Raw genomic sequence first — 21787 nt, 5'->3', positions numbered from 1 at the left:
GGTCATAAAATATTTCTGTAAACACACATAGAGGATGTTCAGCTAATGGGATACTGAACACAAAAAGGAGAGTTCACTTGGTTTCTTATCTTTTATATTAAAAACTAATAAAAAAAAAAAAAGCCAATATGATGGCTCTCTCTCCCACAACAAATTGCTTTGGAACCCAAATTTCTTCAGGTCTCTAGTCTGTGGATACTGGAGGTCCTGTTAAAGATAAACACCACATTTTTCTGGTTCTTCCATTCGGTGCACCCCAACCCCAGTTTCTTTGATTAAGGGCCCTCCAGAGTGTTTCTAGGTGCTCCTGGGGAGTGGATATGACCTGGGAGCACAAATGACTTCTATTTCCACCTCCCCTGCCCACTCCCTCTGCTGGGCATCATGGCATCAGCCAGGCACCACTGTCCTCCACCAGGCATCTTCTGCTATTACCTACTGAAAGAGGACTTCAGCTACCTCCATTTGGACCTCAGTTTGTCTTGATTAAGTTCTTTCCAGCTTATCTCTTAATTCAGGCAAACAACAACAACAACAACAACAACAACAACAACAACAACAAAAAAAAAAAAAACCTGCAGGCAAAGCATCCCCTGATTGGAACCAAAACTACCCCCTCAAGCAATGAGGGCCGCCCTGAGCCAGCAAGATCTCGAGTGACTGACCCCAAGACAATGATCGACCTGACCTTTCCTGCCCCTCTACATATACCCACCGACCTCTGTCCCATATTTTCCTTATATAAACCTGGAAGTATTTTCAGCACTTTGGAGACAGTCTTTGAGATGTTAGTCCGCTGTCTTCCCAGTGTTGGCCTCTCTGAAATAAATTCCTTTCTTGTTTCCCCACCACTGGTCTCTCGGCCTTTGGATTTTGGAGTGGTCAAGTCTGGTTTGTTTAGGACCCCTGGAGCCAGATGCTCTTGCACCCCAGAGCCCCAGCTACACCACCGGACTCCTCAATGTATCACTGAAGTTAAAGCACTGAAACCTCGAGGTGTCTGCTCTGTAGGGTGCTCTCAGGACAAATGGGGAAGGAGGCTGCTATTATCTTTTTTAGTGAAAGATGGAAGCGTGGGTAGTATAAGTGAACTACAGTCTCATTCTTTTCTTTTAATTTTTTAACATTTATTTATTATTTTGAGAGAGACAGAGTGCAAGCGGGACAGGGGCAGAGAGAGAGGGAAACCCAGAACCCGAAGTAGGCTCCAGGCTCTGAGCTGTCAGCACAAAGCCTGATGCAGAGCTCAAACTCACGAACCACAAGACCAAGACCTGAGCCAAAGTTGGATGCTTAACTGACTGAGCCACACAGGCGCCCCTAAAACCTCATCATTCTTACTGGGAGCATGCAGATATCACTTTCATCATAGACTACTGGAAGAGAGCAGAATTTGCCACTCCAAAATATGCCTTTTTGCAAGGGAAACAAAAGTAAAAATGAACTACTGGGACTTCCTCAAGATAAAAGTTTCTGCACAGCAAAGGAAACAATCAACAAAACTAAAAGGCAATCTATAGAATGGGAGAAGATATTTGCAAATGACATATCAGATAAAGGGCTAGTAGCCAAAATCTATAAAGAACTTACTGAACACCAAAAATAAATAATCCAGTTAAGAAACGGGTAGAGGGGTGCATGGGAGCCTCAGTTGGTTAAGTGCCAAACTTTAGCTCAGGTCATGATCTCATGGTTCGTGGGTTCGAGCCCTGCGTCGGGCTTGGTGCTGACAGCTCAGAGCCTGGAGTCTGCTTCGGATTCTGGGTCTCCCTCTCCCTCTGCCCCTCCCCCACGTGCACTCTGTCTCTCTCTCTCAAAAACAAATAAACATTAAAAAAAATTTTTTTCAAGAAATGGGTAGAAGACATGAACAGACATTTCTCCAAAGAAGGCATACAAATGGCTAACAGACAAATGAAAAAATGCTCCACATCATTCATCATCAGGGAAATACAAATCAAAACCACAATGAGATACCGCCTCACCCCTGTCAGAATGGCCAAAATTAACAACTCAGGAAACAACATGTTGGCAAGGATGCAGACAAAAGGGAACCCTCTTACACTGTTGGTGGGAATGCAAAATGGTACAACCACTCTGGAAAACAATACAGAGTCCTCAAAAAATTAAAAATAGAACTACCTTATGGCAGAGCAATTGCACTACTAGGTATTTATCCAAAGGATACAAAAATACTGATTCAAATCTGGGTACATGCACCCCAATGTTTATAGCAGCACTATCAACAATAGGCAAACCATGGAAAGACCCTAAATGTCTATTGACTGATGAATGGATAAAGAAAATGTGGTAACACACACACACACACACACACATACACACACACACACACACACACACACACACACACACACACACAATGGAATGTTACTCAGCCATCAAAAAGAATAAAATCTTGCCATTTGTAATGACATGGATGGAACCAGAGTGTATTATGCTAGGCAAAATAAGTCAGTCGGAGAAAGACAAATACCATATTATTTCACTCATATGTGGAACTTAAGAAACAAAACAGATGAACACAGGGGAAGGGAAGGAAAAATAAAAGAAGATAAAAACAGAGAGGGAGGCAAACCATAAGAAAGTCTTAACTATAGAGAACAAACTGAAGGTTGCTGGAGGGGAGCTGGGGGGATGGGCTAAATGGGTGATGGGCATTAAGGAGGGCACTTGTTGGGATGAGCACTGGGTGTTCTATGTAAGTGATGAATCACTAAATTCTATTCCTGAAACCAATGCTACATTGTATGTTAACTAACTTGAATTTAAATAAAATCTTGGAAGAAAAAAATAAAATAGAATGTCCCTTGTAATTAAAAAAAACAAACAAAATAAACTAACTACATGTATATTTAAAAAAGAAAAGAAAAGAAAACATGCATCTTTGGCATAAGGATTATTTTCACCTGGTTATTTTTAAGAAATAGACACAGGAGAAACTCTGAAAACCGAGTAGAAATTACCATTTTGTGAGGGAAATTTACATTTATAAAGGAAATCTTTCATTGTAAAACTGTCTCCCTCTCTGTACCAGCAAGAGGAGGATTACTCAATTCTAGAAACTCCGATCAATGGAGAAGGCAAAGACTTAAATGTGCAAACCAACCAGACCCTCATTTACTGTGATCTTCCTGGTAACCTCCCAAAACTGGTCTCCCCAACGACCCCCAACATCTACTTTTGTCTTTAGCTTTTTAAACATTTAAAATGTTCACCTGAAAAAAATAAAAATAAAAATAAGTAAAATGTTGGCTTGGGCCGTTTCAGGGAGTTAGTCGATATTCCTGGGTATGTACCATGTATGCAAGATTAGATAGATAGATAGATAGATAGATAGATAGATAGATATAATACATATATTATTAAACTTAATGTTTTTCTCCTGTTAACCTGTCTTTTACTACAGTGGAGCCTCAGCGAAGAACCTAGAAGGGTTATTTTTCCACCCCTATGCTACTCAGTCTCACATGTAAATGGACAAGGATGCAAATTTGAGTGATTCTCTTTTCCTTAAGCAGGAGCTCTTGACCTTTTTGTGTGCCATGTATGCCTTTGGCAGTCTGTTGAACTCCATGAACCCTTTCCCAGAATAATGTTCTTAAATGTATAAAATAAAATGCATCAGATTACAAAGGAAACCAATTACATTGAAATAAGGTATCAAACTACTTTTAACACAAATTTTACATGGTAATATGGCTGCTTTTTATTAACACATTAAATAAACGATCAGGCAGCAAGTCTAACACCACAATAAATCAAATAGTGAACAAGTAAATAATATTTTGAGACATCTGAATAAAATTGCAATGCGATACAAAAATATCCGTGATTTCTATCCATGACAGAGTCACAGACATTGCTACTACCATTGTGGTTTGTTTCCTATATTTATAATTGGGAGGAATGCTAAATTTCAGAGATATAACTGTTTTCCCTTCCAAGTTCACAGACCCCCATGAATTTTGTTTGTGAATGCCAGGTTAAGAATCACTGCCGTAAGGCTCCTCGCTGGCTCAGTTGGTAGAGTATTCCACTCTTGATCTCAGGGTCGTGAGTTCAAGCCCCACACTGGGCATAGAACTTACTAAACGAAAAAAAAAAAAATCATTGCCTTAGAAGAAGTTCTCTTTAAGGAGTCTGAAGGGAAGGAAAAATTCTTCTTTACCCTCAAGGTCTTCCAACTGGAATAAGAATTCAATTAACAGGAGACAGGTTAACAGGAGAAAAAAAAAAAAAACACGAAGGTTTATTACACGTGCACAGAAGCCCAATTAGGAAATTGAGACCTAAAGAAATGACCAAGGGGCATCTGGGTGGCTCAGTCAGTTAAGTGTCCAGCTTCAGCTCAGGTCATGATCTCACGGTTCACAAGTTCGAGCCCCATGTTGGGCTCTGTGTTGACAGCTCAGAGCCTGGAGCCTGCTTCACATTCTGTGTCTCCCTCTCTCTCGGCCCCTCCTCTGCTCACTCATAAATAAACATTAAATTTTTTTAATTAAAAAAAATGACCAAGGCAGACAATTTTTATACTTTCCAGACAAAGAGATAATATATTGTGAGGAATTGACAGGACAAAGAAAACTGGGAGCTTCAACTGGTAAGGAATTCTAAACAGAATTTGGGCTAGGTTAGTAAATTAGTAAAAAAAATATCAAGGATTCTTTCTACAGCCTTCTTGGCTCTAAATTTCCCCTCTCTGGTAATAAGGATGTCTTTATCTCTGGCACAGAAAGGGGACCTTTCACATTGAGAGATTTATTTCCTGCTTTCAGGAGGACAGAGGAGGGTCTGTGAGTCCTTCTTCAACAGGCTGTCTCTTAATGTTGCCAGGTGAACTGGGGAGACCCCAGTCCCTGGGGCCGTGACCCAGCCCATCCCAAAGATGTCGCTGAAGGTTCTTGGTTTCGTCATGAGGAAGAATTCAGGGATGGACACAACACAGTAGATGAGCAACACAAGCGGGGGAGTTTATTAAAGCAAAAGTACACTCTTGAGATGTGAGAGCAGGTGAGCTCAAGAGAGAGCTGCCAGCAGTGGGGTTTGGGTTTCCATCTTTTATTGCTTGTGGTTAACTAGAGGGTAGAATATGCATTACTTGGGGCAGGGATTTCTTGGAAGCGGGGTTTCGCGCCTTTTCTCCCTTATTTGGTCAAGGGCTTCCTGTCATGACACCTGCCATCTTGAGCCTGTCTGGTTGGATCCAGCTTCTTGTGAGGTGCTGCCAGGACAGCCCCCTCACTTTCCTGATAGCTGGCCTTGACTTCCTCTTTGCTGGCCTCCAGGGATCCTGTTAGAACCTAACTAACTGCCTCTAACGTTAAGTAACTTTTATTTAAAACAATCAATATGCCGAAGTGGCCCATCTTGGGGCTGCCTGCCTTGGCCCCTATAAGTCCTTACATGGTTTTGTACTAAAAGACTTATAGCTGCCCATCCCTGCTTTCCTAAATGTTATCCCACCTCCCTCCCTTATCCAACGGTGGTTTACACTACAATGATTCCAAATCACCAAAGTACATTCACTTGCCCATATAACACCTACCTTTGCACACACTGTTCCCTTTTCCTGGAATGTCCTCCCACCCCCATCCTTACCTGGCAAATTTCTTCTTGGTTTTTAAAATCCAGCTCAAGCACTAACTCCTCTGAGAGAAGGTGTCAGGCCTTTCCTGGCCTCCCTGGGAAGAGTTTATTACTTTCTCCTATGTGATGCTACTCACTGAACCTTGACTATACGTACAGTGTGGCACTTATATCAACTAGTTTGTTGAATGAGCTAGACACAGTAGGGTGTAAGCAGAAAGCAATATAATTTTTTCACACGAGTGCTTCGCACCAGAAGCTCTGCGGAATCGTTTTTCCCCACCCCTGCATGAAATTTCAGACAGAACTCATACCTTTTTCAGTCACTCCCAGATATTAAAAAACGGTTTTGTTTTTTAGGCATTAAAAATTCCGGGTCCAGTCTAATATATCACAGCTTTAATCCATTACCTATTTCCAAGCCTCTCCCCTCCTTCAGCTCAGCGAGGAGACTCACAGTGTGGGAAGGGTAAGGAGTGTGGTTGGCTTCCCCCTCATCCATTTTCTCTTCTATCCTTTCCTTCCCGATCACCGTGCTGCCTCAAATCCTGCCTCTAGGGCCGAAGCCCAGGAAAGGACCGGAAGGAAGACTCAAAAGAAGCTTTCCTTTACTGGTCCTCTTTTCACCTGGCACCGGAAAGTGCCACAGATGTCCGAAGCTGACACTGTCTCTGGAGCGTTACTTGGGACTCTCCCGTCACTGGGGACCTCTCACCTGCAGTTTCCTTGACTTGGGCAATACCTACGCCGGCTGTCCTCTTTCAATGCCTGTCCCTGGTTTCTATCGGTCTCTGCCTCTCTTAGGGTCACTTCACACCTCTGAGCAATCTTCCTAGAGTATATCCCTTATAAGATGACCCGACTCTAACTTCCCACCATGGCGACTCCTTCTGGCCCCTGGCAAACAGATAGCTTTGCCCGTGCGTTGGTAGAAGTATAGCTCCCCATATATGCAGCCCTCTCTCTCCCCTCCGTTGTCACAGGCTGCTGCTGTAGCCGGAGCCTCTCTCACCTTAAGACTCTGTTTTCAGATGTGACTCAGTTGCCAGTCCCTGCAAATGTCAATCCCCAGGGAATACACATCAAGCCCTTGGAGGTGTTCTCTTGTAGCCCCATTTCCACTTAAGTGAGTGGAAAGTGTCTCCTTCACTCTCCCATGAGCAGAAACTCCAAGGCGTTCTCACAACTCTCTTCGAAACCATCTTCTCTATCACCTTCCTCTCAATATCAGTCCCCGAACTTCTCGTTATATACCTTTGGGGCAAATAATAGCCTCAGGGGCAACAGATCATATTTTGGAAATCATCCTTTAGCAAATTCTATACAGAAGGTATGTCCCCTCTCTTTAGAATATGTGCTCCTTTTGTTTTCAGCTTTGAATTCTCACCCAAAACTGAAAGGGGAAAAGCCTCGTCTTAATATCTGTTGCATAGAACCGTATCCATAAGTAGACTACGAGCTTCTTGGCACCAGGAAATTAGTTTCACTCATTTGTCCACCATTAGCACCTAGCATAGTACCCGGGACCGAGAAGGTGCTCGAAGCTCTCTGTTGACTCCAGTTCAAGATGTTGGACCAGGAGCATCCTCACAATCCCTCCCAGAGTCCAGTCAAGTAAAAAGTGCAGCAGTATATAACAGAATAAACCTCTAACACGAAAAAGAATGAGGTAAAGGTGAAGGTATGGCCAACAAAAGAGATTCCAACACATTTCTGTGAGAGGGGAAGTGGATGTGAGCAAGTTGGCAGGTGAAACAGATGGATGAGAGCACAGTCTAGAATATGTTATGAGGAACCTACAGAGGAGATGGAAGCCAGCCCGCTTGGCAGGACCCTGGAGATACTCTGGGCTCTGAGTCAGCAAGTGCAGAAGGGAGCAAAAATGAGAGGTGGGGATCTAAACGGGGGAATCAATTGAAGATTCGTAAGACAGAACAGCTGCATCAGTCTCCACCACCATATTCCTCCTCAAATCCTTTGCCCAGAGTACTAGTTACTGGCATTTGCCAGTGAGCAAAAGACATTCTGAAAACAAAAAATTAGAGGGCTTTTAACCAAAAAAACAAACAATTGAATGCCCTGGGGAAAGTTAAGACTTTTAGTTTGGATATTGGCTTCTCAGAGAAATACCCTTCTCACTGGGCATTCAGCGGGCTCATAGCCAGACTGCCAGTTCCCGGCCTACCCAACCCTAAAACAAACCTTGCCAAGCAACCTGTCCCTCCTGCCCTGCCTTCATAAAGACCTCCCTGTCAGAATTCCCAACCAGCCAGGAGAGAAGCACCTGGAAAACGGACCTTCTTTATCCAGAAAACAGATCCGCTTTCCAAAACGGCAAAGGGAACACTCACATCAGTTACTCGATAATTTTTCTTTAAAAACAAATGGACAGGATAGTGACAGCACCACAAATGGCAGAATAGAGAATACAGTGCTCCATCCCTCCACAAAGCAACTAATGGGCTGGCAAAAACAGAATCAACTTCTGCAGAACTCTGGAATCTACTCAAAGATATAAAACATCCAGGGAAGGCCCGGACGAAGAAAGAAGTAGCTACTGTGTGGTAAGAGATAGACGTGGCATTTCAAATTGCCTGCCTGCCACCTCCCAATCTCCAGATTGGCAGTGGGTCTGAGGATGGCAGTCCACACACCTGGAACAGAATATTAGTAGCAGAGGCAACAACACAACTTACTCTCAAAGACCTGTGGTTGTCCATTTCCATCTGTCTGGTGGCCCCCTGGAGATAGGTGCGAGGATTTGCCTTTGTTTCACGTGACTCAGTGCGTTCCCAGCACTGGAACAACTGTTTAAGTGGAATTAGCCAAAAACATGAAAGGCCCAAGCACTGCCACAGCAGACTATGGCAAGGGACAACAGTCAGGACAAGTAACAGACAGGCCAAGACTTACGGGAAGGGAGGGGTTATAAAAGGAGCTATGTGTGGGTGTAATGGATTTTTTAAAGCTCCCAACTATTCCAGGGAATTGACAAAACCACGCACGTACTCAGTGCTGGGTGCATACACAGAAAATGTTATTGAAGGCCATAAGCTTGCACTTCTGCCTCACCTTCAGGTTCTGCATAAGCAGAAAGTGAAAACCGAGGCAGAATGATAAACAATGTGGCTAAACTTTGAAGGGGTGCCCACGACAACACCGATGTTTCAAGAATGGCAAAGGATTTTTTCTCTTCCTCTGGTCCCAGGCACGTAAGGAAAGTCTGTCAAAACACTAGCTGGCCTCCTAGCTCATATACCATAGACTTCATTGGCCATACACGACAAAGAATAGAGTCCTTACAAAAATAGTTTAGAAAAATCACTTAACAAACAACTATAACTCAAAACTTAAGTAGTAACAAAAACCTGGGCAGGGGGCAGGGGGAGAATCTGATCTCTACATATACCACATTAATATTCAAAATGCTTTCAAAGTTTTCAACAAAAAATTTCAAGGCATGCAAAGACATAAGAACGTGTGGCCCATTCCCAGGAAAAGTTGAAATCAATAGAAATTGTCCCTGAGGGAGCCCAGATGTGGACTTACTAAACAAAGACTTTTAATCAAGTAGCTTAAATGTGCTCAAAAAAAGCTAAAGAAAACCATGGAAAGAGAATGAAAGGAAACCAAGAAAACACAGTGTCATCAGATCGAGAATATCCAATAAGGCAAAAAAGAAAAAAAATTATAAAAAAGAAACAAAACAAAATAGAAATTCTGGAACTTAAAGGTACAATAAGTAAAACAAAAAATTCACTAGAGCAATTCAACAGTAGATTTCAGCAGGCAGAAGAAGAAATGGGAGAACTTAAAGATAAGTGAATTGATGGCACAAAAACAGACACATAGACCAATGGAATAGAATAGAAACCCCAGAACTAGACCCACAAACATTTGGCCAACTAATCTGTGACAAAGCAGGAAAGAACATCCAATGGAAAAAAGACAGTCTCTTTAAAAAATGGTGCTGGGAGAACTGGACAGCAACATGCAGAAGGTTGAAACTAGACCACTTTCTCACACCATTCACAAAAATAAACTCAAAATGGATAAAGGACCTGAATGTGAGACAGGAAACCATCAAAACCCTAGAGGAGAAAGCAGGAAAAGACCTCTCTGACCTCAGCCGTAGCAATCTCTTACTCGACACATCCCCAAAGGCAAGGGAATTAAAAGCAAAAATGAATTACTGGGACCTTATGAAGATAAAAAGCTTCTGCACAGCAAAGGAAACAACCAACAAAACTAAAAGGCAACCAACGGAATGGGAAAAGATATTTGCCAATGACATATCAGACAAAGGGCTAGTATCCAAAATCTATAAAGAGCTCACCAAACTCCACACCCGAAAAACAAATAACCCAGTGAAGAAATGGGCAGAAAACATGAACAGACACGTCTCTAAAGAAGACATCCGGATGGCCAACAGGCACATGAAAAGATGCTCAACGTCGCTCCTTATCAGGGAAATACAAATCAACACCACACTCAGATATCACCTCACGCCAGTCAGAGTCGCCAAAATGAACAAATCAGGAGACTATAGATGCTGGAGAGGATGTGGAGAAACGGGAACCCTCTTGCACTGTTGGTGGGAATGCAAATTGGTGCAGCCGCTCTGGAAAACAGTGTGGAGGTTCCTCAGAAAATTAAAAATAGACCTACCCTAGGACCCAGCAATAGCACTGCTAGGAATTTACCCAAGGGATACAGGAGTGCTGATGCATAGGGGCACTTGTACTCCAATGTTTATAGCAGCACTCTCAACAATAGCCAAATTATGGAAAGAGCCGAAATGTCCATCAACTGATGAATGGATAAAGAAATTGTGGTTTATATACACAATGGAGTACTACAGGGCAATGAGAAAGAACGAAATATGGCCCTTTGTAGCAACGTGGATGGAACTGAAGAGTGTGATGCTAAGTGAAATAAGCCATACAGAGAAAGACAGATACCATATGTTTTCACTCTTATGTGGATCCTGAGAAACTCAACAGAAACCCATGGGGGAGGGGAAGGAAAAAAAAAAGAGGTTAGAGTGGGAGAGAGCCAAAGCATGAGAGATTCTTAAAAACTGAGAACAAACTGAGGGTTGATGGGGGGTGGGAGGGAGGGGAGGGTGGGTGATGGGTATTGGGGAGGGCACCTTTTGGGATGAGCACTGGGTGTTGTATGGAAACCATTTTGACAATAAATTTCATATATTGAAAAAAATAAAATTAAATTAAATTAAAAAAAAAAAGAAGTGAATTGAAATGATCCAGTCTGAGGGGCAGAAAGAAAAGGAATGAAGAAAAATGAATGCAGCCTAAGGAACATGTAGGATATCATCAAATATACCAAATAGGCATAACATGAGTCCCAGAAAAAGGACAGAGAAACTGAAAAAGAAAAAAACAAAACCAGAAGTATCACAATTCCCGATTTCAAGTTATATTACAAAGTTGTAGTAATCAAAACAGTATGGTACTGACACAAAAGTAGGCATATAGATCAATGCAATCGAACAGAAAACCCAGAAATAAACCCACAATTATATGGTCAACTAATCTTTGACAAAGCAGGAAAGAATATCCAATGGGAAAAAGACAGTCTCTTCAACAAATAGTGTTGGGAAAACTGGACAGCAACATGCAAAAGAATGAAACTGGACCACTTTCTTACACCATGCAAAAAATAAATTCAAAATGGATTAAATACATAAATGTGAGACCTGAAACCATAAAAATCCTCGAAGAGAGCACAGGCAGTAATCTGTCTGACAACAGCATAGCAACATTTTCCTAGATATGTTTCCAGAGGCAAGGGAAAAAAAGCGAAAATGAAACAAACTATTGGGACTACGTGAAAATATAAAGTTTCTGCACAGTGAAGAAAACAATCAACAAAACTAAAAGGCAACCTATGGAATGGGAGAAGGTACTTGCAAATGACATATCCAATAAAGGTTTAGTATCCAAAATATATAAATAACTGATACAACTAACTCAACACCCAAAAATAAATAATCCAATTAAAAATGGGCAGAAGACATGAACAGACATTTCTCCAAAGGAGACATACAGTTGGCTAACAGACACATACAAAGATGCTCAACATCACTGACCATCAAGGAAATGCAAACCAAAACTACATTGAGATAGATATCACCTCACACGTGTCAGAAGGGCTAAAATCGGTAACACAAGAAACAGCAGGTATTGGCAAGGATGTGGAGAAAAAGAAACCCTATTTCACCGTTGCTGGAAATGCAAATTGGTGCAGCCATTTTGGAAAACAGTACAGAGGTTCCTCAAAAAATTAAAAATAAAACTTACCCTATGAATTGCACTACTGGGTATCTACCCAAAATATATGAAAACGTTAATTCAAAGGGATACATGCAACCCTATGTCTATAGGAGCATTATTTACAATAGCCAAACTATGGAAGCAGCCCAAGTGTCCATTGATAGATGAATGGATAAAGAAGATGTGATATATATACAATGGAATATTATTCAGCCATAGAAAAGAAGGAGATCTTGCCATTTGCAAAGACATGGATGGATCTAAAGAGTATAATGCTAAGCAAAATAAGACCAAGACAAATACCACATGGTCTCACTCATATGTGGAATTTAAGAAACAAAACAAATGAACAAAGGGAAAAGAAAGAGAGAGACAAACCAAGAAACAGACTCTTAACTATAGAGAACAATCTAATGGTTACCAGAGGGGAGGGGGGTGGGAGGTTTCGGGAAATAGGTGATGGGAATTAAAGAGTACACTTATCATGGTGAAAAAAACAAAATAAAAATAATAAAAGGCAAAATGCATAAATCTATGTTAATGTGCACACAATGTATAAGATTTAATTTGTTACCATATCAACATAAAGGGGGAACAGAACTGTATAGGATCAGAGTTTTATATACAATTTCTTTATAGAATTGAAGCCAAGTTAGTAATTTTTTCTTTTTTTAAAGTTTTTTAAAAAAATATTTATTTTTGAGAGAAGGAGAGGGAGGGCACAAGCAGGGGAGGGGCAGAGAGAGAGGGAGACAGAGGGTCTGAAGTGGGCTTGTGCTAACAGCAGACAGGCTGATCCAGGGCTCAAACTGGCAAACCATGAGATCGTGACCTGAGCTGAAATTTGACGGTTAACTGACTGAGCCACCCAGGCACCCCAAAGCCAAGTTAGTATTAATTTACATTTGTTTGTTACACATTTAACGTGTAACCACTAAGAAAATAACCAACAAATATATATTGAAAAAGAAATGAGAAAGGAAAAATGCACACTAAAAAAAATCAAGCACAAAAGAAAGCAGTAATGGAGGAACCAAGGAGCAAAAGAAGAGGTAAATTATAGAGAACAAGTAGTAAAATGGCAGAAGTTCCTCCCATTCAATAATTGCATTAAAACAAAACAAGTAAACTCAGCAATTAAAAAACAGGTTGGCAGATGGATGGCCCAACTAAATGTAGTCTATGGAAGACTTGAGAACTCAAGACACAATTGATTTAAGATTAAAAGGTTGAAAAAAGTTACTCCATGAAAACAGTAACCAAGAGAGAGCTGAGGTGGCTATGCAAATATCAGACAAAAGAGTCTAAGTCAAAATTTTTTACGAGACAAAGAACTCTATACATTGATAAAAGGGTCAATCCATCAAGAAGATACGACAATGGGGTGTCTGGGTGGTTCAGTCGGTTGAGCGCCCGACTTCAGCTCAGGTCATGATCTCACAGTTCATGAGTTCAAGCCCTGCATCGGGCTCTGTGCTGACAGCTCAGTCTGGAGCCTGCTTCAGATTCTGTGTCTCCCTCTCTCTCTGCCCCTCCCCTGCTCACGCTCTGTTTCTCCGTCTCTTAAAAATGAATAAATGTTAAAAAATTTTTTTTTTAAAAGAAGATACAACAATTAAAAACAAAGACATATCTGGGGCACCTGGGTGGCTCAGTTAAGCATCCAATTTCAGCTCAGGTCATGATCCCATGGGTTCTTGAGTTTGAGCCCCACATTGGGCTCTCTGCTGTCAACATGGACTCCACGTTGGACCCTTTGTCCCCCTCCCTGCCCTGTTCTCTCTCTCTCTCCTTCTCAAAAATAAATAAAATAAACATTAAAAAAAAACCACTTGGACATATCTAACATTAGAGCCCCAAAATATATGAAGCAAATATGACTAGAACAGTGAGACAAAAGATCAATAAGGAAATAGAGGACAACATTATAAACCAACCAGACCTAACAGATGCATACAGAACATTCAATGCAAAAAGAGCAGAATATTTATTCTTCCCAAGTACACATGGAATATTCTCCCAGATAAACCATATGTTAGGCCACAAAATAAGTCTTAATAAATTTGAAAAGACTGAAATCATATAAAATATCTTCTCTACAATAAAATGAACCTAGAAATTAATAGCAGAAGGAACATGGGGAAATGTACACAGATGTGGAAATGAAACAACACACCTTCAAATAACCCATGGGTCAGAGAAGAAATCACAAAAAAAATTGGAAAATATTTTAAGATGAATGGAAATGAAGAAGAAACATACCATAACTCATAAGATGCAGTTAAAGGAGTGTTCAGTGGGAAATATGTAAACACCTACATTAAAAAAAGAAGGAAAGGGCGCCTGGGTGGCTCAGTCAATTAAGTGTCTGTCTCTTGATTTTGACTCAGGTCATGATTTCACAGTTTGTGAGTTCGAGTCCTGTGTCGGGCTCTGCACTAATGGCACAGAGCCTGCTTAGGATTCTCTGTCTCCTTCTCTCTCTGCTCCTCCCACCCTCGCTCTCTCCCTCTCAAAAATAAATAAATAAATAAAAGAAGGAAGTTCTCAAATTAATAACCAAGTTTCCACCTTAAGGAATAAGGAAAAAAGAGAACTAAACCCAAAGCTAGCAGAGGGAACAAAATAATGTTTCACAGCAGATATAAATGAAATACAGAATATAAAAACAATGGAGTAAATCAATGAAATCAAAAGTTGGTTCTTTGAGGGTTGCCTGGCTGGCTCAGTCAGAAGAGCATGCAACTCTTGATCTCAGGGTTATAAGTTTGAGCCACTCTGGGTGTAGAGATTACTTAAAAAAAATAAAATATTTATTTAAAAATGTGGTTCTTTGAAAAGATCAATAAAATGGATAAACCTTTAGCTAAACTAAGGAGAAAGAGAGAAGATGGAAATTACTAAAATCAGAAATGAAAATAGGAACACTCCTACCTACCATCCATACAGAAAAGATGCTCAACATTAGTAGTCATTAGGGAAATGCAAATCAAAACCATGAGCTATCGCTTCACACCCACTAGGATGGCTATAATCAAAACAGAGAAAATAGCAAGTTGTAGCAAATATATACGGAGATTAGCACCCTCACACATTTCTGATGGGAATGCAAATTGTGCAGCCAGTATGGAAAACAGTTTGATAATTCCTCAACGATGTTAAACATGAAATTACTCTATGACCCAGCACTTGCCCTCCTAAGAATATACCCAAAAGAACTGAAAACACATGTTCATGCCAAAACTTATAACTAATCTTCATAGCAGCATTATTCATGATAGCCAAAAGGTGGAAACAACTTAAATGTCCATCAACTGATGAGTGCATAAACAAGATGTGGAATAACCATACCATGAAATACTATTCAACCACCAATAGAAATGAAGCCCCAATACATGTTACAACATAGATGAATTTTAGAATCAAATGCTGAGAGAAAGAAGCCTGATACATAAGGTCCCATATTTAGGATTCCACTTATGTGAAATATCTAGAATAGGCAAATCCGTAGAGACAGAAAACAGATTAGTATTCGCCTGAGGTTTGGGGTAGGGGGAATGCCTTGTTACTGGTTAACGGTATGAGTTTTCCTTTTGGCAAAAAACCAAAAATATTCTAGGACTAGATAGCAGTGGTAGTGACACAACATTGTAAAGGTACTAAATATCAACAGATTATATAAGCAAATGGTAAATTTTATGTCAAGTGTATTCTTACCACAATAAAAGAAACAACAAATGGGCAACTTAACCAACTGATCAAAACTAATATTACCACGGATACAACATAGAAATGAAAATATATAGGCATTCACAACCATTCGATGGACTGCACAAACATGTTTGAATATAAGAAGCCAGACACAAAAGAATACAATCTGCATGATTTTATTTATGAAGTTCAAGAATAAGTAAAATAATTTCAATGTTAGGAGTCAGGACAGTGGTTATTTTGGAGGAAGATGAGGAGTAAAAATAGGGAAGAGATACGACAGAAACATTTGGAATGTTAGTAATGTTTGATTTTTTTAGCCTGGTGGTAGTTCTGTGGGTATGTTAATTTTGTGATGAATGTATAATCATTTTGCTTTTTCTCTGTGTGTTACATTTTCATAAAAAGTTTTTAAAACTAAAAAAACCCTAACATTACTAATAATGGGACAGAACATCATGTGCCCCCGGATATAATGCACTGAGGACACAACATCATTTCTGTGTTATTTCCACCAAAAATGCATAACATGAATTTAATCATAAGGAAATATCAGACAAATGAAAATTGAGAGAAGTTCTATAAAATACCTGGCAGATACTCTTAGAAAGTATCGGGTCACCCTCAAAAAATTAAAAATAAAACTATTATATGATCCATCAATCCCACTTCTGGGTATTTATCCAAAGGAAATTAAAACACTAACTTGTACCCTATGTTTATTGCAACATTATTTACACTGGTCAAGATATGAAAGACCTTGACCATCAATGAATGGATAAAGATGTGGTATGTGGTGGCACCTGGGTGGCTTAGATGGTTAAGTGTCCAACTCTTGATTTGGGCTCAGGTCATGATCTCATGGTTTGTGGCTTTAAGCCCCTCCAGGCTTCTGAGCTGACAGTGTGGAGCCTGCTTGGGATTCACTCCCTCCCTTTCTCTCTGCTCCTCTGCTGCTCATGCTCTCTCTCTCTCTCTCTCTCTCTCAAAATAAATAAACTTTTAAAAATCTTGTATGTACACACACACACACACACACACACACACACACACACACACTGGAATATTACTCAGGCATAAAAAAGGAAATCTTGCCATTTGAGATGGCATAGATGGACATTGAGGGTATTATGCCAAATGCAATAACTCAGAGAAAGATGAATACTGTATGATCTCTCTTCTATGTGGAATCTAAGAAAAAAAAAAAAACCCAAGCTCATAGATGTAGAGAATAAATTGGGAGTTGCCAGAGGCAAGGTGAGGGGGTAGGCAAAATGGGTGTAGGAAGTCAATAGGTACAAACTCCCAGTTTTAAAATAAATAAGTTCTACATGTGCTAGATAAGCTTCATTCAGGCATGAGTTATATTACTGTCAGCTGTGAGTTCAATGTAATGAATCAATAATGTATATTAAAGTGTCTTTGAACAGAGACACGAATAAAACAAGGTTATATATTGATCAATTGATGAAAATATTGTGACCAGAGGCTCACAGGGATTAACCCTGTATTTCCCAGGAGCAAGGGTTCAGGATCCACTAATTCAGTGTCAGCGGTGACTTTATAGAGTGTCTAGAGAGTGCAAATAATAGGACTCAACTATTCCATCATAGCACTGATCACGGGTTACAAGTATATGCTTACTTGTGTAATTTTTAAATGTCTGTTTAAGAAAAAGTCATGGGAAGGCGCCGGGTGGTTCAGTCGGTTAAGCATCCAACTCTTGGTTTCCACTCAGGTCGCGATCCTGTAAGTCGTGAGATACAGCCCTGAGTTGGGCTCTGGTGACAGTACAGACCTTTTGGGACTCTCTCTCTCTCCTTCTCTCTCTGTCTCTCCCTCTCCTCGCTCAAAATAAATAAACTTTTTAAAAAGTCATGGGATGTAACGTACAGCATGGTAACTATAGTTAGTAATATTGTATTATATATTCGAAAGTTGTTGAGCATTAGTCATAAAAGTTCTTATTACAAGAAACAAACTCTGTTGTACAGCTGAAACTAAAATAATGCTAAATGCTAATGTCAATTATATCTCAATTTTTAAAAAGTGTCAGATCATGGAAGGCACAAAAAGACTGAGGAACTGTCACAGATTAAAGGGGACTAAGGAGGCTTAACACTTCATGTGCTCCTGGATTGTATCCTGGACCTGGAAAAAAACGGCATTAGTGAGTAACTGATGAAATTTGAATGAATTATGTCAATGAGATTATTTTATCATTATTTTTTAAAGTTTATTTTAAGAAAGAGCACATGTTGGGGAGGGGCAGAGAGAGAGGGACAGAGGTTTCAAAGCATGCTCTGTGCTAACAGCAGAGAACCCGATGTGGGGCTCAAACCCACGAACCGTGAGATCATGACCTAGGCTGAAATCGGACGCTCAACCGACTGACCCACCCAGGTGCCCCTATTTTATCATAATTAATTTCCTGATTTTGATCATCGTACTACTGGCATGCAGGGCATTTACATAAATATAAGAATTCTTTGCACTACTGTTCCATTTTTTTAAGTCAGAAATTATTTCAAAAAGAGTAATTTTAAAATTTTTAAATTAAACAATATGGAAAAGCAACCAAGAATCCTAGTCAGAGATCTGGGCTTCTTTTATCTTGTTGCCTCATCTTTCCCTGGGTGCTTATCTCACATGCATGGTCCCACTGTTGCACCAACACATGCATCCATGTTCCAAGCAACAGGATGGAGGGGTAAGGATAGAGAAAGAAAGGAAGGAGAAGAAAGTTCAGTGCTAATGGCTGTGCAACAGGCCTTGAGAACAACCAGTCTAGATCAGAGCAGTAAAATGGGAATGGCAGGAAAAAATTGTGGCCTCAATTTAATAAATGGTATAATGAAAAATTTGGAAAGAATTCAGTTATTACAAAGTTAAATAGAATTAAAAGAAAGTTGCAATGCTAGGTTCTTGGTATGATTGAATGTGACTTTTATGCAAAAAAAAGGCTACTATTAAATGGGTTTAATTTCAATTGATTAAAGTTAGAACATTTAAAACAGGTTTTTCTTGATTTTTTCATTTCAATTTACAAAGTTATTCTATTTATTAACCAGTCCAATTTATAACTTAATTAATTAAATTCCCTTAACTATTCAAACTGCATTTTCAAATATATTTAATTTTCTTTTTAAAGACTTTAAATGCCCCTAGCAAGCACTAAAAAGTTAAACAAGTTAATTAAACAATTCTAGTAAATACAGTAAATGAAATATACAAATATGGGTGAATCTGGGGCACCTGGGTGGCTGAGTCCCTTAAGCATCCGATTTCAGCTCAGGTCATGATCTCACAGTTCATGGGTTCGAGCCGTGTCGGGCTCTGTGCTGAGAGCTCAGAGCCTAGAGCCTGCTTCAGATTCTGTGTCTCCCTCTTTCTCTGCCCCTCCCCTGTTCCTGCGCGCGCTCTCTCTCTCTCTCTCTCTCTCTCTGTCTCACTTTCAAAATAAATAAATAAACTTACAAATTTTTCTAAAAAAAACATGCATGAATCTTAAGTCTGCGTAAATGTTCTAATACATATCTTCCTCAATTTCCAATGGGGTTTGGGTCTTGACAAACTCATCCTAAGTTGAAAATATTGTAAGTTGAAATGCACGTAATACATCTAACCTACCGAACATCAATAGCTTAGCCTCGCCTACCTTCAATGTGTTCAGAACACTTACTTGGGCACAATCATCTAACACAAAGCCTATTTTATAATGAGGTTTTGAATATTTCATGTAATTCGCCAAACACTGTACTGAAAGTGAAAAACAGAATGATTGTATGGGCGTGGAATGTTGTCAGTGTATCAGTTGTTGACCCTCACAATCACGTGGCTGCCTGGCAGCTGCAGCTCGCTGCCACCGCCCAGCATCAGGACAGTATCTTACTGCGTATCACCGGCCCAGGAAAAGATCAAAATTCAAATCTTGAAGTACAGTTTCTACTGAATGCATATGGCTGTAGTGCCATCATAAAGTTGAAAAATCTCGGAGAAATTCCGAGAGAAAGTGCAGTTAGTAATTGTGAAGGAGCTACTGAAGCATTTGATGGGGAGGAGAAGAGGGACCCAGCAATACCATTTCTAAAGCCCTAGAGAATCTCTTCCACATATGCACATAAGGAGACTAGTGTAGGAATGCTCATTGCTGTACGTATGGTAACAGAATTTAAGAGCCATCTAAATGACCATCAGCAGGAGAATGGAGGAATGAATGCACTGTGACACATTCATTCGGTTGAACACTACAGAGAAGTTATTGCGAATGAACTAGAGCTTTGTGGATCAACGTGGAAAATCTCACAAACATAACATTGAATAAAAAGTAACAAGTTGCAAAGTGCTAAAGATGAGATGCTGCTGCTTGCGTAGTTTTAAAAAGGGAAAGCAATACTAAATATCATTTATGGATATATATCCATTAAAACTATACACATATGCATGGAAATGTTAAATATCAAGTTCAGGATAGTGGTTATCACTGGGGAGAGAAGGAGGGAGGGCATTGAGACCTTGGAAGGATATAGAAGATGCTTCAACTGTATTTATTTTCTAAAAAATCAGAACAAACAAAATTAAATATTTGTGGAATGAATTCATAAATGTACACATCAAATATTCTGATATTTGATATATTTTCAGTTTTATCTCAAGGTTTAGATTCACAAAGACTCAATGGCTAATTATTCAAGGCTAACTAACATAAGAGCAGTAACAAATTCAGCCACTGTCCTTCTGTTTACACATCAAACAAAGTTTCTAGGCTGAATATCCAGGAATGGCAAACAGGCATTTCTCCTACCAGTAAGGTTTCCAAACACAATTAATTAATTAGGATATATGATGTGCATCATATAGACCTATAAAAGCTATAACTAAATAGTGAGCACTGTCATCAGGAACAAGTATCTCAAGTGAGGAAGCAGTTATTGCTAGGGTCACATCTCTGCATGCATTGCACGCTGGTGGTTTGTTTATAGTTGACAACCGATGCTGCGTGATAAAAGTGACAGGGATGTGGAAGAAATCCAAGCTAAAGACAATGGAAGTGAGAGGAACAGAAAGGCAACTTACTCTTACACAAACGCTGACTATAATAAAAAATTGGAGGGGTGCCTGGGTGGCTCAGTCGGTTGAGCAAACGACTCTTGATTTTGGCTCAGGTCCTGATCCCAGAGTCATGGGATTTAGCTTGACGTTGGGCTCCACGCTCAGCCCTGCTTGGGATTCTCTCGCCCTCTGCCCCGCCCCCTCCCTCTCTCAAGTAAAAAAATAATTTTTTTAACCCTGGATTGACTCAGTGATGTCTAGGTTTTATAGGTAAACATTTATCATTATTATTTTTTAATGTTTATTTATTTTTGAGAGAGAGAGAGAGAGTGCACGTATGTGTGAGCAGGATTGGGGCAGGGGGTGGGGGGGACAAAGCATCCAAAGCAGGCTCCATGCTGACAGCAGCTAGCCTGATGCAGGGCTCTAGCTCACAAACTGTGAGATCATAACCTGTGCCGAAGTCAGACACTCAACTGACTGAACCACCCAGGATCCCCATGTTATTTTTTTAAACTCTACTTTTACTTAAAATTCCTATAGGAAACAACCCAAAAACATCCAGGAAAATAGATCGACAACAGGAAAATGGATAAACAAATTATTGTATATTTATGAAATGAAATACCACATCTCAATAAAAAGAATGAACTATTGATATGCGAGAGAACATGAATGGATCTCAAAACATTATGTCCAGTGAAAGAATCCAGACATAGAAGAGTACATACTGTTTGATGCCATTTAAACGAAGTTCTAGGGGCGCCTGGATGGCTCAGTTGGTTAAGCATCAGACTTTGGCTCAAGTCATGATCTCACAGTTTATGGGTTCGATCACCATGTCGGACTCTGTCCTGACAGCTCGGAGCCTGGAGCCTGCTTCAGATTCTGCATCTCCTTCTCTCTCTCTACCCCTCCCCCACTCATGCTCACTTTCTCTTTCTCTCTCTCTCAAAAATAAATAAACATTAAAAAAATTTTTAATAATAAAAATAAATGAAGTTTTATAACAGGCAAAACTAAACTATGGTAGCATAAATCAGAACAGCAGCTGTGGGTTGGGAAGGATTTACTAGAAAGGTGCAAGGAAATGTTATGCATTCTGATTTGGGTAGTGGTTA

At 40.0% G+C, this 21787-nt stretch overlaps 1 protein-coding gene across 1 annotated transcript in view; it reads right to left on the bottom strand.

Moving 5' to 3' along the window:
* LOC123594578 (testis-expressed protein 13D-like) overlaps nt 1-21787 on the bottom strand; it is a 96536-nt gene that overhangs the window by 19791 nt on the left and 54958 nt on the right. The gene's annotated exons all lie outside the window — the stretch shown is intronic.

The sequence above is a fragment of the Leopardus geoffroyi genome, chromosome X (assembly GCF_018350155.1).
Source record: "Leopardus geoffroyi isolate Oge1 chromosome X, O.geoffroyi_Oge1_pat1.0, whole genome shotgun sequence".
In the NCBI taxonomy this organism is placed as follows: Eukaryota; Metazoa; Chordata; class Mammalia; order Carnivora; family Felidae; genus Leopardus; species Leopardus geoffroyi.
This window is presented reverse-complemented; position numbering and strand designations above follow the sequence as displayed.